Raw genomic sequence first — 16824 nt, forward strand, 5'->3', positions numbered from 1 at the left:
AACAGAGTGGAGGGCAAAAACAAAAAACAAAACCCACTTTTAGCGACCAAAGAAACTCAATGTTGGAGATGTTTTTCTGCTCGGGATTTTGGCTGACCCAAGTGGATCTGAGACCGGTCACTAAACATGGCATCTCTGGGGTTAAAATCAGGGAAGCCTCTATTATCTTTAGAAACAATCGGTAATAAAAGTAACAGCATGAAACAGAAGATGAAAGTGAGCTGGAGAACTCTGGGGTTCGACCAGCTTCAGCGGGGATTAAAACCAACTGTGGTGGCCTCAGGGTAAAGGCAGAAAGTCCAAGAGATGGAGTTGACCTGATTTGACCTCAGCAGTATTTGCAGAGTTGTCAGTCGTGTTATTAGTTGAGGAACCATGTAATAGCAAGCAAAGATCTTCCTATACAGAGGTCCTCACCAATTGAAGAATTGCAGTTGAAGGACCACTGCTATAAAGTCTACCTAGACTTCAAGGGGCAGAGGTCCTCACCAAGAGTTTGAAGAGATCCCATTGAAAGACCACTGTTATAAAGATCTATCTAGACTAGGAAGTGCAGAGGTCCTCACCGTGGTTTGAAGAGATGCTGTTGAAGGACCACGGCTATGAAGTTGGACATAACTATTTTGGGGGACAGATCACTCTTTTCATATGGGGTCTGGAGTTCCTGTCAGTGTGACTTTCTTTAGCATTTTTGTCAGTGATCAAAGAATAATGTGAGGTGTGAATTTTATCTTGCTATTTCACTGACCCATCTTTCTTACCTCTTTAAGAACATATGAAATATTTGGGGCTAAATATTTCTTTTTTTTTAAAGCTTGGCAATTTCATATGATTTGTCCAGACAAATCGTAGAAATACAGGAAGATTATTTTATTTATTAATCGAATTTATATGGATTCCTTTTTTTTACAACAAGCGACTCTGGGCAGCATACCGGTCAATAGAACAATAACGATAAAATAACAATGACCTAAAACCATTATACATAATTATTTTTAAAAGACATTAAAAACTCTAAAGGCAGAACTAAGCAAGAAAAGAAAAGAACAGAGGGTTGTTCATCATAACAGAGCCACCTCGCTATATACTTATTAAATTTATAAAGCCACCCATCTCAGGGAAAATGGCTCTGGGAAGTGTAAAATGATACCATAAAACAATAAATATTAATTGTTACCTAAATAGGTTGCCTCTTATCAGGAATTTGAGGGTGTGGAGCGATATGTTCCTTCTGCAGTGTTTGCCAGTTTTATCAAGAAAGTCCAAGGACTGAATTTGGCACCTTCTGTCGATCAAGAAAATGTTATTTATTACCAATTAGGGCTCCACCTTTCATTGTGGGTTCCATTGCTTCATTGCTCTCTGAACTTGGTGGTTTACATGCAGACGTTTCATTACCAAACTAGGTAACATCATCAATGTTAGAGGGGAGAAGGGTTGGCTCTCTATTGATATACTAGTGGCTTGCCCTATCAGTGTTTGGTGAAAATGGTGGTTAGGCTGTTGTTTACTTTTTAGGTTGTTTATCTGAATTGGTAGTTCCTTGACTGGGGAGTTGTTAACTTCGTGGTTGTTGGTTTGGTGTTCACCTTAATCTCTGCTTACCTGGCGGTTGATTGCTGATCAGGAGATATTGTGGTCTTCTGGCTTTTTGATTGGCTTATCAAGGAACCACCAAGAACACTCCGACTACACTGATAGGGCAAGTCACTAGTATATCAACAAAGAGCCAACCCTTTCCCCCTCTAACACTGAAGATGTTACCTAGTTTGGTAATGAAACGTCTTTATGAAAACCACCAAGTTCAGAGAGCACCAAGGACCCCATGATCCTTTCCTCCTCCTCCTCCTTCTCCTCCTCCTTCTCCTCCTCCTCCTCCTCCTCCTCACAAACCCCACTCCCTTGTAGCGGTGATGATATTACCCAGTTGGGTAATGAAATGTCTGCAAGAAAACAACCAAGCTCAGAGAGCACCAAGGACCCGATAAGTCCTCCTCCTCCCTACAAACCACATTGGGTTTGTACTGTGGATTCCACAGTAATAATCTTTCTTCTCCTCCTCTTTCCCTTTCCTTCTTCTCCTCTCTACAAACTCTATTCCCTCTATTCCCTTCTAGCACTGATGATGTTACCTAGTTGGGTCATGAAACGTCTTCAAGAAAACCACCAAGTTAGCGAGCATCAGGGACCCCATAGTCGTCGTCCTCCTCCTCTCTGCAAACACCCTTCCCTTCTAGTACTGATAATGTTACCTAATTGGGTCATGAAACACCTGCAAGGAAACCGCCAAGCTCAGAGAGCCCCAAGGACCCCACAGTCCTCCTCCTCCCAAACCCCACTCCCTTGTAGCACTGATGATGTTGCCTAGTTGGGTAATGAAACATCTGCAAGAAAACAACCAAACTCAGCCACACTAAGGACCCCACAATATATCACTCGGCTCCTGGAATGAATGAATGAATGAATGAATGAATGAATGAATGAATGAATGAATGAATGAACAAAACAATTCTCATTTTGGTTGATCTTAAACCAGATTAGGACCGGGTTGGGACTGAATAGGGGACCAGCAGAAGCATCCAAAAGGTTTCTTTCCCTGGATTGAGAAATAAAAATAAAACTATCCCAGAAGAAGGCGCAACCATCACTTGGATGATGTTGCAAAGAATACCACGTGGACATCTTCACACGGTCGCTGGGGAGTCAGGTTCAGCTGAAAATAATCTCTACCATTTGAATGCCTTAGGATAGTTCACCCATTGAGTGATGTGGCTTTTCTAGAATATTTCTGGATTCTCTTCTGCTGTAAAAACCGAATCTCCTTTGCACAGGAATATGTTCGCTTTGCTGTAGGAGATGTCAGGGTGCAAACCAGGTTGCCCAAATTAGCCAGAGGAACACAGATAATCCTTGGCTTATAGCAATTTGTTTAATGATCATACAGTGGCACTGAAAAAAGTGACTTGTGACCATTTTTCACACTTACGACTAGGGGTGGGCTTCAAATAACTTAACCGGTTCCCTGCCCGGTTGCTGGGTGGGCGTGGCCACACTGGGCATGGCCTAGTCGGCCTCCTGCACCACTCTGGGAGCGAAAACGGGCCACGGGGTGGGGGGGGCATTTTCACCCTCCTTGCACTCTGGAATCTTTCTTCGAGCCTCCCGAAGGCCGTTTTCGCCCGTTTCTGGACTTCCACTTCCAGAAACTTTCAGAACTTCCAGGAGGCCTGTTTTTTTTTTTTTTTGCCCTCTCCGAGCCTCCTCATGGGCCCTGCACTTACCTGCGATCCAAAATGGGCCACGTGGGGACTCCTGGGAAGGGTGGGGTGGGGTGGGCAGGGCCAACCAGGGGTGGGATTTGCTGATTCGCCGAACTGGAGATAAAATTAACAACCGGATCGCTCGAACCGGTACGAACCAGTTGCAGTCCACCCCCCCCTGCTTTCAACCGTTGTAGCATCTCCTTGATCAAGCGATCAAAATTCAGACGCTTGGCAACTGACTCATATTTATGACAATTGCGGAGCCATGCAATCCCCTGTTGCGACAAGCAAAGTCCCATTGGGAAGCCAGATTCACTTAACCACAGGGGCAAAGAAAGGTCGTAAAATGGAGAAAAATTCCCTGAACCGACGTCTCACTTAGCAACAGAAATGTTGGACTCAGGGGTTGGTCAGTATGTCGAGAATGCAGAATTACCCTGGGCTGAAAGTTTTCTCTGCAGAGAAAACTTTCAAGCAAAATTCCGCCTTTGGTTGGTGTTTTTCAAAATGATTTTTAAAAATATATATATATGCAAATATTCCTTCAGAATTTGCATGGTTGCTGGTGCTGTTAGGACAGCCCCTGGGAGAGGACTGTTTGCAAGGACGGGAGGCGTGCGTGCTTAGATTTCCTGCCTTCCTCTTCATGTCCCTTCCCAGTTCTCATTTCTGTCTCTCTTTTCTCCCTCCCCTCCCGTAGTAGCACTAATATCTTGCTTGTAATATCCTGCTTCTGGAGTTTTTAACCTCCTCCTGGTTGCAACCTCTACTAGTCCCCTCCGCCACCCAGTTCCTGCTCACAAGGAAGTGTTTGTGGATATGCAAAATTTCCTGCTGCAGGGACATGTACACCCGTGAGCTTAGAGATTATCTTTTCACTGATGTCACCAGTACAATAATCAGTAGCAGGGAAGGGCCACTGTGCACTCCCCAACATACACACTCCTGGCTTGCAATGTCCTTTAAAAAAAAAAAAAAGCAGTTCCTGGTTTAAGGAGGCCTTGGTAGTTTCAAGTTCCTTAATGCTCCTTTCCTTTCTTCTCATTTCTAAATTAATCTGGGGTTTTTAAGCTGGCCTACTATGGTCTTTTGGGCGCCTGCTAGCCCATAGGTTGCTGGATAAGTGAAACGGCAATTGCTCTGCTCACAGCTCTCATCCCTGTAGCAACCTTAGGCGATAGCAGGCGCCATGTCTTGTTTCTTTCTACCCCTATCCTTGCTAAAAAGCCTAATGCAGTTCTAGGTTGTTTCAAGATCGTGTGAAGTGATCGTACCGCTTTATGCTGTACTGGTAAGGCCAGACTTGGAGTACTGCAGCAAATTCTAGTTGCCATGAGGGCAATAGCAATAGCACTTAGACTTATATACCGCTTTGTAGTGCTTTCCAGCCCTCTCTAAGCAGTTTACAGAGTCAGCCTCTTGCTCCCAACAATCTGGGTCCTCGGAAGGACGGAAAGCTGAGTCAACCTTGAGTCGGTGAGGATCGAACTGTTGGCAGTCGGGCAGAATTAGCTTGCAATATTGCATTCTAGCCATTGCGCCACCACGGCTCACATAGCAATGGCATTAGCACTTAGACTTATATACCACTTCATAATCTTTACCGCCCACTCTAAGCGGTTTACAGAGTCAGCCTCTTGCCCCCAACAATCTGGGCCTCGTTTGACCGATCTCAGAAGGACGGAAGGCTGAGTCAACCTTGAGCCGGCGAGGATCGAACTGTCAAACTGCCAGCAGCCGGCAGAAGTAGCCTGCAGTACTGCATTCACTGAGCCATCATGACACAGTGGTGCAAAAAATAAAAATGTGGAGAACCCTGGAAAGGATGCAGAGAAGAGCGATGAAGATGATCAGGGGACTGGAGGATAAACCATGCATTGAACAGTTGCAGGAAATGGGCATATCTAGTCCAATAGAGAGAAGGACTACGGGTGACATGATAGCAGTCTTCCAGGACTTCAGGAGGGTTTGTGCACTGCGTCAAGGAGGACGTCTAAAACTCAACTCTTCAGTAGGTCAGAGGACTCTCCACCCTTGGCCTTCTTAATAATTACCTTTTGGCTATTTGTGTCCCTGTGATAATAGCTTTGGAATGCAGTGGGAGTCTTGTTTTGCTTGGGAATAGTTTTGTCGCTTAAATATGGCAACAATCTCACAAGGGAGGGAAGGAGCTTTGGAGAGCGTGAAGGAAGCTGGGCAGATGCTTGGAGTAAGCTCAAGCCACATCCCCATCTTTGTGCATCAGACTACAACTTCCATCAGCTCCGTCAGTTATCCGTTGTGGCTCCCAGGAGGAGACTTAGAGGATGTCAACGTCTAAGTTGAGATGAACTGTAGATTAGCTAGAGTTTGTGAATTTCAACCGATATAGGCACAGGTTAACAGAGTTGGAAGGGACCTTGTAGGTCATCTACTCTAACCCACCACCCAAGCAGACCCTACACCATTTTTGACAGGTGGCAGCCCAGCCTCATCTTGAAAGCTTCTATGGATGAAGCTCGCAAAAGGCAACTTCCATTCGGTTGATTATTCTCACTGTCAGAAAGTTTCTCCTTATTTCCAGGTTGAATCTCTCCTTGATCAGTTTCCATCCATTATTCCTTGTCTGGCCTTCGGGTGCCTTGGAAAATAGCTTGACCCCCCCTCCTCCTTTCTGTGGCAGCCCCTCAAATATTGGAAGGCTGCTATCCTGTCTCGCCTGGTCCTTCTCTTCACTAGACTAGCCATGCCCAGTTCCTGCAACCCTTCTCCATAAGTTTTAGTCTCCAGTCCCTTCATCATCCTGGTTGCTCTTCTTTGCACTCTTTCTAGAGTCTCAACATCTTTTTTATAGTGTGGTGACCAAAACTGAATGCTGTACTCCAGATGTGGTCTTACTAAGGCTTTATAGAGTAGTGTTAGTACCTCCTTTGATCTTGATTGCATTCCTCTGTTAATGCAATTTAGGATTGCATTGGCTTTTTGGGCTGCCGCCATATACTACTGGCTCATATTTAATAAAACGGCAATGGATGTGGCTGACAGATCAGAATTAGCTTGGTCTTCTTCATCTTTTTTATAAATTGTATTTCTGGATGCTTAATCTTAGTTAAGTTATAATATAATGCATCTGGGTATGTTCTTCTCACCTTCTCTTGTTCCTCCCATACCTCTATTTCCCACTTCTGATTTCTCAGCTTTTGACTAGAGCTAGGATTATAGATATTTCTACTAAAGGATGCTTGCTCCTGGGGAGGAAAGCTATGGCAAATCTAGACAGCCTAGTCAAAAGCAGAGAGGTCCCCCTGCCAACAAAAGGTGACTATAGTCAAGGCTATAGTTTTCCCAGTTGCAATGTATGGCTGAGAAAGTTGGACCGTAAGGAAGGCTGAGCACCAAAGAATGGAGGTCCTTTGAACTCATGTGCTGGAAGAGGAGACTCCTGCGAGTCCCTTGGACTGCAAGGCCATCCAACCGGTCAGTACTAGAGGAGATCAACCCTGGCTGCTCTTTAGAAGGCCAGATCCTGAAGATGAAGCTCAAAGACTTTGGCCACCTCATGAGAAGGAAGGAAGGACTCCCTGGAGAAGAGGCGAATGCTGGGAAGAGGAAGAAGAAGGGGACGGCAGAGAAGGAGGAGGCTAGATGGAGTCACTGAAGCAGTCATCGTGAGCTTAAATGGACTCCAGAAGATGGTAGAGGACAGGAAGGCCTGGAGGAACGTTGTCCATGGGGTTGCGATGGGTCGGACACAACTTCACAACTAACAATAACAACTTTATCCATTGATGATGTTGGGATGTCTCCCTATGTGGAATGTAACCACTTCTGGATTTTGAAGGGGTCCCTTGTCAACTGAAACAAGATCCAACTTGGTTAGAAAGACCTTCTCCCATAATCTGGTACCTTCCTGGTGGATTGGGCTGCCAATCTTAAAAATCCTGGCTGGGGATTATGGGGGTTAAAACCTGACACCTTTGGCAGAGATCAGTATGGGGAAGGTTGATCTCTGGCCTGCCACGAGGACTTTGTCATTTCAGATCCTCTCCGGTGTGGCGAGTTTCTGTTCTCTTTTGTGTAATTTTTAACCAGAATGGAATGCAGAAAGGCTGGCTCCAAGGTGGTAGAGTTTTAACTTGGGGTAGATGTGGAAAACTGGCAGTGAAGGAAGACAGGCTGCCTTACGGGAAAACATGTATGTGTGTGTGTGTTTGTGTGTGTGTGTGTATGTGTGTGTGTGTACGTGTGTGCTCACACACACTTGGGAATTGTGTGTATCTTGTCAGTGAAAGTTTCGTGTTCCTGTTCCCATTCACCTTTTTTCCCCTCCAGCCTTTCAGCTTTCAGATGGTTTATTATAAATGGCTCCTGGTTTTGTTTTTTGTTTTTTTAAATAACATTGATAAACTTATCTAGATGTTTCGGACTGGCTGTAGATTTATTAGGAAACCTGCTTGTGCCCCGTTCTTTATTCATGGGGGGTTTCCCCCTCCCCAGTCCAACATGCCTTGACTTCACAACCCATTTAACGACGAGAGAGAAGCGATCCCACTTTGTGCCCAAGAATTACGTGGGAATCATTCTTGACCATCCGTTTCCTACCTCCCCCTTTAGGGTTGCCTCGCCCTGCAGCCTTCGACTCAAAAGCCCTTGCTCTGTTTGGGTTACCTGCCCGCCAGGTTGCATTGCTTTTGTTGCCTTAAATCCTGTGTGCTGCTGTGTTTGCATGAAGGGTGGGACGAGAGGCTGGCGAGAGTCTTGTAAAACATTTACAAAAGCCAGCCAGCCATAGATTTGAAGGGCATTCCACTGCCAAGCTGGCTGGGGGGAGGAGAAAGAGGCGAACGTTACGTGAGCAGACGAAGGACAGCTACTTGGCAGGTACGCTGGTGATATTTTGCTTTTTCTCCCCTTCTTTTTGAGATTCAGGGTTGGAGGGGTGTCGTTGGCCCGGCGGGGCTTGGGAATGAAAGCAATGCCCACCTCCCTTTCTGACAGATTTAGAGAAATCCACTGAGGGTTGTGACAGTTGTGATTTGTGATTTTTTGAAATAATATATAAATATATGTACCTTTTTTTTTTTTTAAAGGTAGCCAAAAGTTTAGGACTTGCAAAGGTGCGGGGTTTCATAGCCCAAATGAAGTTTACAGCTGATTTCAAGTACCGGGGTTCTGCTAAATAATCCGGGGTGTGCAAGCAGAAGGGTTCAAATCAGCAATTCCTGGGAACGTTTTAACGGAGGGGGGGGGGTGGATTTCATCGAATCGAACCTCCGAACGATAGTAAGAAAACTTTTTTTTTTCCTCCTTAGAGGGTTGAAGGAGGATGTTTTGCTCGTAATTGGAGACTCCGTCGCATGCAGTAAGATATAGATTAGGTGAGATCCTATCACAGCCATTACACCTGACCAAGGCTTAAATCTGATTTGTAACTTGCCCACGCTGGTTCTGCTGCTGGTTCGTATTGCTGTTCTGCAAATGCACTACTACTAATCAAGTTATTAGGAGTTAATCAGGAGTTATTTTTCTATTCATGATTTTTCTTGTGGTTCTCTCTCTCTCTCTCTCTCTCTCTCTCTCTCTCTCTCTCTCTCCCTCCCTCCCTCCCTCCCTCCCTCTCTTGCTGGTACTGTAAATTATCATAACGCTTTGGGCAAAAGTTCAGAATTTCTATTGCCTGGGAAAAGAGCCCTCAATTGTTTCATAACCACAATATGATATATATCACGCTGCCCTTTCTTTCTTTCTTTCTTTCTTTCTTTCTTTCTTTCTTTCTTTCTTTCTTTCTTTCTTTCTTTCTTTCTTTCTTTCTTTCTTTCTTTCTTTCTTTCTTCTTTTCCTTCCTTCCTTCCTTCTCTTCCTTCCTTTCTTCTTTCTTTTCCTTCCTTCCTTCCTTTCTCCTCTCCTTTTGTCACTTGTTCTCCCTTCTTCAAATTTCTTTCTTTCTTTCTTTCTTTCTTTCTTTCTTTCTTTCTTTCTTTCTTTCTTTTTCTTTTCCTTCCTTCCTTCCTTTCTTCCTTCCTTTCTTCTTTCTTTTCCTTCCTTCCTTCCTTTCTCCTCTCCTTTGTCACTTGTTCCTTCTTCAAATTAGGCAAAAATCTTCTTTCTTTCTTTCTTTCTTTCTTTCTTTCTTTCTTTCTTTTTCTTTCTTTCTTTCTTTCTTTCTTTCTTTCTTTCTTTCTTTCTTTCTTTCTTTCTTTCTTCCTCTCTTTTTCTTTTCTTTTTTGCTATTTCAAATGGTCAGGTTCTTTAGAACTGGTAGCACCCAGATTGAAATAACACAAGTTAAAAAAAAAAAGATGTTACTCTTCAAGAATAGGATTGGCGTGTTTGAAGTGCCCTTTTAAGCAAACAAGGATCCAAAAATGGAAGCTTCACGTTGAAATCTTAAATTTCGACAGGTTTATTTCCATCAGCTCCATTCCTGCCTGCTTTTAGAATTTCAGTAGGGAAAAGGAGAGGAGCGTGCGAAAGGGTCATAGTTAATAACATTTTTACAAATCTTTCTTGGAAATGCATAACTGAGAACCACAATTATATGGTTTTTAAAAAGTGGTAATCAGAAGAATTAAAGTGGGTTTAGGAGAGAAATCGCATAATGGAGTGTTAGTAGTGTTTTAAAAGGTAAAGATTTGTTTGAGTTGACTTGACGAATGTGGATAAGTCTGTGCCGCTTGCTAGGCATCAAAATGGAAATTATTTAATGTTTCCTTTTCCTTTCCTCACAACCCCTGTCTCCCATCCAAGTACTAACCAAGCCTGACTCTGCTTAGCTTTTTGAAGTTCAGCCACAACTATCTATGTTCTATGTGAACCCATTGGGTAATAAATAGGATTGTATCTAGCACAACGTATTTCCCAGTAAAGTGTTTAAGGTTGCAAACTTAAGTTCGTTATATTGTGTTATTTCTTTGGAAGGACGGGCTTATGTTTTTTTTTTTCTAACTGAGTTTGTGGGCTTGTGAGAGTTTGTTTTCTAACCTTTTTGAGTTTGTTGATTTGCTTGATCGGTCTGCTGAAAATTTCTTACGTTTCTTTCTAAAGATCAGCCTTCTTTGGCCTGAAAACTGGGTCGTTGTTTTGTTTTTTAAATCCCATTATTACCATGGAAATGTAAAATAAAAATCCTAATTTTAGTTAGGACTTTGCGATTAAGGCAGCCCTCCGTAGAGTCCAATTTCTCGTTAAAATGCTGAAGGATAATTTGGGTGCCTTTTGTTAACATTTTCCCTTCGACCTTGAAGGTCATTGAATGTTTTGAGACAGACAAAAAAACACATATTGAGTTTCTTCATTAGAGAGGCAGAATAAAATACCACTAGTCCTCTGCTTACGATAGTTTGTTTAGTGAAGGTTCAAAGGTTAGAACTTATGACCATTTTCCTCACTTACAACTGTTGTAACAACACCAGGGGGATTCGGACACTTGACAACAAATTCACGTTTATGACAGTTGCAGTGTCCCCTAGATCATAGAATAACAAGAGTTGGAAGGGACCTTGGAGGTCATCTTGTCCAACCCCCTGTTCAAGCAGGAGAGTCTATTCCAAATATTAGCCTCTACCTAGGATCGAACTCACAACCCTCCTGATTGTGAGGTGAGAGCTCTACTATACCTCTAGGCAACCAGAGCCCTGGGTTCACGTCATCCCCTTTTGCAAGTCAAGGGTTCACTTAACAACCAACTTAACAACTGCAGTGATTCCCTTAACAACGGTGGCAAGAAAAGTCATAAAATGAGACAGAGTTTGCTTCAATGCCTCGCTTAGCAACAGAAATGTTGGGCTTGTCAGATGTGGTTCCATTCAAAATCCAAGAAAGAAAAACTTAGGCTCCATTTAAAATGGAGAAAAGGACTTTTACTGAATACACCCCCCAACAGTTCAAATTGGACATCCAATCTGAGGTGTGGATAATGTCATGTGGGTACATCTTCAGGTGGCATTTCACATATCTGGTATGCTAAGATGGTCAACTTTGGCCAAGGAAAGATAAGTGGCTGCATTTGCCCAGTAAGCAGGAAATAATCCCAAGTTTTACAATTCACACAACTTCAACCTCCAGCACCCTCCCCTCCCCACGAAACCCAATTATTCCTCCCCCTCCCCATTTCTCTGGCATCTGGAAAGAGTCAAGTGGAAGAAGAAATCTTGGAGGCTGACAGGACTCGACTATGGTCGTAAGTCGAAAACGAACGTTCTGTTTTAGAGTTCAGATTCTGCTCGTTAGCAAAACCGATGCACTTTCCTTTTCCATCTTAGGAGCTTTCATTTTTTTTATGTGCTGCAATTTTAGTAGCTCCAAATCAGGTGCGCTTGACATGATCAAATGTCAAGATTAAAACAAAAAATGAAGGAAAAAGAAGAAGCTTAGCCATTTTGTTTTATTCTTTTACAGTGTTTAAACCAGTAATTGAAAAAATGGCAGAGCTCTCTATAGTAATTGGAGAACAGTTAAGCTCTGATTGCATTGTAACATAATCGAAGATCGTAGTCTTATTTTTAGAGAGATATCTTTGATATTAGCGTAACTCTTATCCTGCAGGAAGTTGTCCCATGACTAGTTGGCCATGGCAAGTTGGCCGTGAAAAGTTGGCTCTAGCAAGTTGGCCGTGACAAGTGGGCCATGATGAATTGGCCATGACAAGTTGGCCTTGGTGAGTTGATCATGATGAGTTAACTGGCCATGATATGTTGGCCTTGGTGAGTTGACCACGATGTGTTGGCCATGATAAGTTGGTCATGGTGAGTTGACCACGGTGAATTGGCTAATGGAATAGGAAAATGGAGGATGTCCACAAGTGAGGGGAGAAATCTTGGACCCTGTTCTGATATTATGAGTGAAATGATGGTTACCCCATGCTGTTTGTCTAGGGCAGCCTTGTTTACTGATCAGTTACACCTGTGCAGGTATGCCAAAAACCTCCTGAAGCAACGTTTATTTGTAGAGAGCAACTGAAGTGAGGGCGTGATTGTTGCTGTTTTTGTAGTGGAAACCAGCTTCCTTTGAGTAATTTAATGTATAAGTATGTTCACAAACATGACAACGCTCACCCATGTGTTGGCTTACTCCTTCTAAGAGGAAGCTCTGGGTTTCCTCAATGGTACGACTTGTATTCCTAGGTCAAAGGAGGTGCTGTAAGAAAACGGTGGTGGAAAGCTTAAAGGTTGAAAAACTTGATGAGCACTTCAATTCTTGTCATCAAGACCTGAAGCTTAACTCCACTTAAGGCAACAAAAGTCTGGAGTCACCTAATTACTCAATTAAATGAGGGTGTCATCCACCTATCTCCCCTGTTTATTTAAAGCCAGTGTGAACAATGGAGAACCACACTATCCCCCCCCCCCCCGTGGCTGAAGACCATATTGATATACGGGTAGTCCTCAACTTAACGACCGCAGTTGTTAAGTTGTTAACAGAAATTTCTGTTGCTAAGTGAACCATTTATTAAGTGAGGTTTGCCCCACTTTTCTTGCCACTGTTGTTAACTGAGTTGTTAAGTTGTTAAGGTCGTAGCACGATTGTCTCCCTAGGCTCAAGGTTGACTCATGAGCTTTCCACCCTTCCGAGGTCGGTAAAATGAGGACCCAGATTGTTGGGGGGCGGGGGCAAGATGCAGCCTCTGTGAAGTTGGGGATGCTGAAAGTTTTTCAGAAGAAATTGGACAATTTGTCTAAAATGGGGTTTCCTGCCCTAGCAGGGAGTTAACAGATAACAGATAATCAGAGTCGGAAGGGGACCTTGTAGGTCATCTAGTCCTACCCCCTGCCCAAGCAGGAGACCCTACCCCATTTCTGACAGATGGGAGTCCAATCTCTTCTTGAACGTCTCAAGTAATGAAGCTCACAGGACTTCCGAGCGCAACTTCTGTTCCATTGGTTGATTGTTCTCACTGTCAGAAAGTTTCTCCTTCTTTCCAGGTTAAATCTCCCCTTGTTCAGTTTCCATCCATTATTCCTTGTCTGGCCTACAGGTGCTTTAGAAAACAGCTTGACCCCTTCCTCCCTGTGGCAGCCCCTCAAATATTGGAAGACCGCTATCATGTCTCCCCTGGTCCTTCTCTTCACTAGACTAGCCAGGCCCAGTTCCTGTAACCGTTCATTGTATGTTTTAGTCTCCAATCCCCTAATCTTCCTGGTTGCTCTTCTCTGTACTTTTTCTAGAGTCTCAACATCTTTTTTATAGCGTGGTGACCAAAACTGGATGCAGGACTCTAGGTGTGGCCTTACTAAGGCTTTACAGAGTGGTATTAGTGCCTCCCTTGATCTTGATTGTATCCCTCCGTTGATGCAATTTAGGATTGCATTAGCTTTTTGGGCTGCTGCTGCACACGGCTGGCTCCTATTTAGCAGGTTGTCCACTAAGACTCCAAGATCCCTCTCACAGTTACTGCTATTGAGCCTGGTTTCACCCAGTCTATATGTGTCCTTTTGGTTTTTCTTGCCTAAGTGTAGGACTTTGTTTTTATCTACATTGATTTTCATTTTGTTAAATAGGACCCAGTGTTCTAGCCTGTTGGTCTTGTAGACTAGAAGAACTCCAAGGTTCCTTCCAACTTGGATATTCTGTTATTCAGATTCTGGTAGGCCAGTGGAGAAGAATGTGTGAACAGCAGTAAGGGCAAAGAGCATGAGAAATAATCACACACACACACACACAAACACACACATATTGTTTGAACAAGCTGTAGAATATATAGACGTGCAATGAAGAAGAAACATAGTAGAGGAAAAAGAATAACTTCTGTATGTAAAAGGACCTCACCAATAGTACATTTTCTATCTCTTGTACAGAGAAGAGTGTTCCCTAACAAAAATAGGAGTAGCTGGCCTCTTATCACTTCCTTGTAAGTCATTCTTTACAGGAATAGTTTGGAGAAGTGAAAGGCGGCATTATTATGTTTTGTAAGTTATGAACACTGTGCAGTTTAGAGCAATAGAAATTTTATGATTAACTGAAGACACCTTGAGTGGCTGGAGAATTCTGGGAGTGATTATGGGGCAGGGTTGAATTATTGACATTGGACAACGTCTCCATTGGACATTGGGAGATAAATATTAGAGATAAATATTGGTTCAAGATCTGAGCACAGTACATACAACTTAGCAACAAAAGCAGAAGTTAGAGGCAAGGATCTTGCCCAAACCCACAACATTAATGTAAAGTAGCATCAGATATCAAGTTCCAATCTACCCTGTTTCCCTGAAAATATGACCTACCCTGAAAGTAAGTCCTAGCTTGATTTTTACATGTGTGCCCAATATAAGCTCTACTCCCAAAATAAGCCCTAAGATCCCACCCACTCCAGAATAGACAGGTAAAAATTAAACTAGGGTGGGGAATGGGGGATGGGTAGAGCTGCCCTACTACTTACCTTTGGACAGTTGTAGCCAGGCCTCACACACTCTGATACCTGTCTTGCCGGCCCAGTTCTTCTGCAGCCAGCAAGTCTTTCCTGAAGGCCTCTGTAGCTGATAACAAACCTCAGGATCGATCCAGAGCTCTCTTATCGACTACAGAGGCCTTCAGGAAAGCCTTGCTGGCCACAGAAGAAGAAGTTCCTGAAGGCCTCTGAGAGCAAAATGGATGCTGGGAGCGACACACGCAAGTGAGGTTATCAGTGGATGGCATCCTCCTCAAATAAGTCCTGGTTCCGTTTTTGGTGGCAAAATAATATAAGACAGGGTCTTATTTTTGAGGAACCACAGTAGTCTTGGGTGTTATATCCTCTGCTGCATTATTACCACTGCCAAGCAACAAAACCAATCAGGTTAATTTTCTTCCATTGAGTCTCAACCCATAATGTCCATAAGAGAGAATTTTGTGGCCCTTACTTAGGTTGGTGACACAATTAAGGTCAGACACTCTTCCCAATTTGGTAATCGTAGAATCAATGGGGGTGAATCGCTTGGTAAATTTGCAGCTGGCACTGTGGGGTGACTTCACGGCCTCGAAGCTGATACTTTGAGTGGTCAGTCAGTGGGGTCTTGGCCCAGCTTTCAAAAGCAGCAATGCACCGTCTTGTTCAGCTCAAGTTATATTCAGATTGGCCCTGTGCAAGAATAAATCCAAGTAGCAAAAAAGGGTTGAGGCAGCCATGCCAAGCCATTCTTATTCTATTCCATTCTATGCCATGCCATGCCATTCTCCATTCTATTCTATGCTATGCCATGCAAATCTCTATTCTATGCTATGCTGTGCCATGCCATGACATTCTTATTCTATTCTATGCCATGCCATGCCAAGCCATTCTTATTCTATTCTATTCTATTCTATTCTATTCTATTCTATTCTATTCTATTCTATTCTATTTCTTATTCCCTTATTCTATTCTATGCTATGCTATGCTATGCTATGCCATGCCATGCCATGCAAATCTCTATTCTACGCTATGCTGTGCCATGCCATGCTATTCTTATTCTATTCTATGCCATGCCAAGCCATTCTTATTCTGTTCTGTTGTGTTCTGTTCTATTCTATTTCTTATTCCTTTATTCTATGCTGTGCTATGCTATGCTATGCTATGCTATGCTATGCTATGCTATGCTATGCTATGCTATGCTATGCCATTCCATGCCATGCCATGCAAATCTCTATTCTATGCTATGCCATGCCATGCCAAGCCATTCTTATTCTATTCTATTCTATGCCATGCCATTCTCTATTCTATGCTATGCTATGCCATGCAAATATCTATTCTATGCTGTGCTGTGCCATGTCATGTCATGCCATGCCATAATTATTCTATTCTATGCCATGCCATGCCATGCCAAGCCATTCTTATTCTATTCTATGCCATGCCATGCCAAGCCATTCCTATTCTATGCCATGCCATGCAAATCTCTATTCTATGCTATGCCATGCCAAGCCATTCTTATTCTATTCTATGCCATGCCATCCTATTCTCTATTCTATTCTATGCTATGCTATGCCATGCCGAGCCATTCTCTATTCTATACTATGCCATGCCATGCATTCCATTCTATGGTATGCTATGGTATGCCATGCCCTGCCATGCCCTGCCATGCCCTGCCATGCCCTGCCATGCCTTGTCATGCCATGCCAAGCCATTCTTATTCCATTCCATTCTGTTCTGTTCTATTCTATTCTAAGCTCCATTCCATTTGCACCCTAGTTATGCAGAAGAAAAAAGGGAGGTATTTTAGAGAAAAATTAGAGATGGCCTTTGACTTTTAGTGTTGTCATTGTCTTTGTTCCCTTTTGGATATAATTTTTCAGCTGTAACATAGAGGGTGGCCATGAGAAATGCCATTTTGGATAATGGTGTTTTTTAGCTAAGAGGCCATTTTGGCATTGAAACGGTGCATGCCGTAGGATGAGTTAGGATTAAGTACATGAAAAATGCCAAACCATTCTCTATTCTATGCCATGCCATGCCATGTCAAGCCATTCTTATTCTATTCCATTCTATGCTATGCCATGCCAAGCCATTTTATGAAATTGAAGAAAGAAATTGGAAGTACTTTTTTTCTGACTAACAAATGTTGTGGAAAGGCATCTGGTGAAGGACTCCACATACAAGTAATCCTCAACACACGGCTAATTTTTTTAGTGACTGTTC

The 16824-nt window shown here is 43.1% G+C and overlaps 1 protein-coding gene across 26 annotated transcripts in view; it reads left to right on the plus strand.

Moving 5' to 3' along the window:
• RBM47 (RNA binding motif protein 47) overlaps positions 1 to 16824 on the plus strand; it is a 102574-nt gene that overhangs the window by 40042 nt on the left and 45708 nt on the right. For 7 of the 26 annotated variants that reach the window (XR_015749563.1, XR_015749567.1, XM_087965794.1 and 4 more), the window contains exon 1: positions 8042 to 8123. The exons of 15 other annotated variants lie outside the window; for them this stretch is intronic. The gene's annotated coding sequence lies outside the window, so the exon portion shown is untranslated. Of the gene's footprint in view, positions 1 to 8041; positions 8124 to 8554; positions 8621 to 11791; positions 11899 to 16824 lie in introns of those variants that run through there. 4 more of the 26 variants (XM_087965803.1, XM_087965795.1, XM_087965802.1 and 1 more) reach the window with 2 other exon arrangements.

This window comes from Notechis scutatus, chromosome 4 (genome assembly GCF_049901735.1).
Source record: "Notechis scutatus isolate UNSWTSFEM ecotype Mainland chromosome 4, rNotScu1.2, whole genome shotgun sequence".
Lineage (NCBI taxonomy): Eukaryota > Metazoa > Chordata > Lepidosauria > Squamata > Elapidae > Notechis > Notechis scutatus.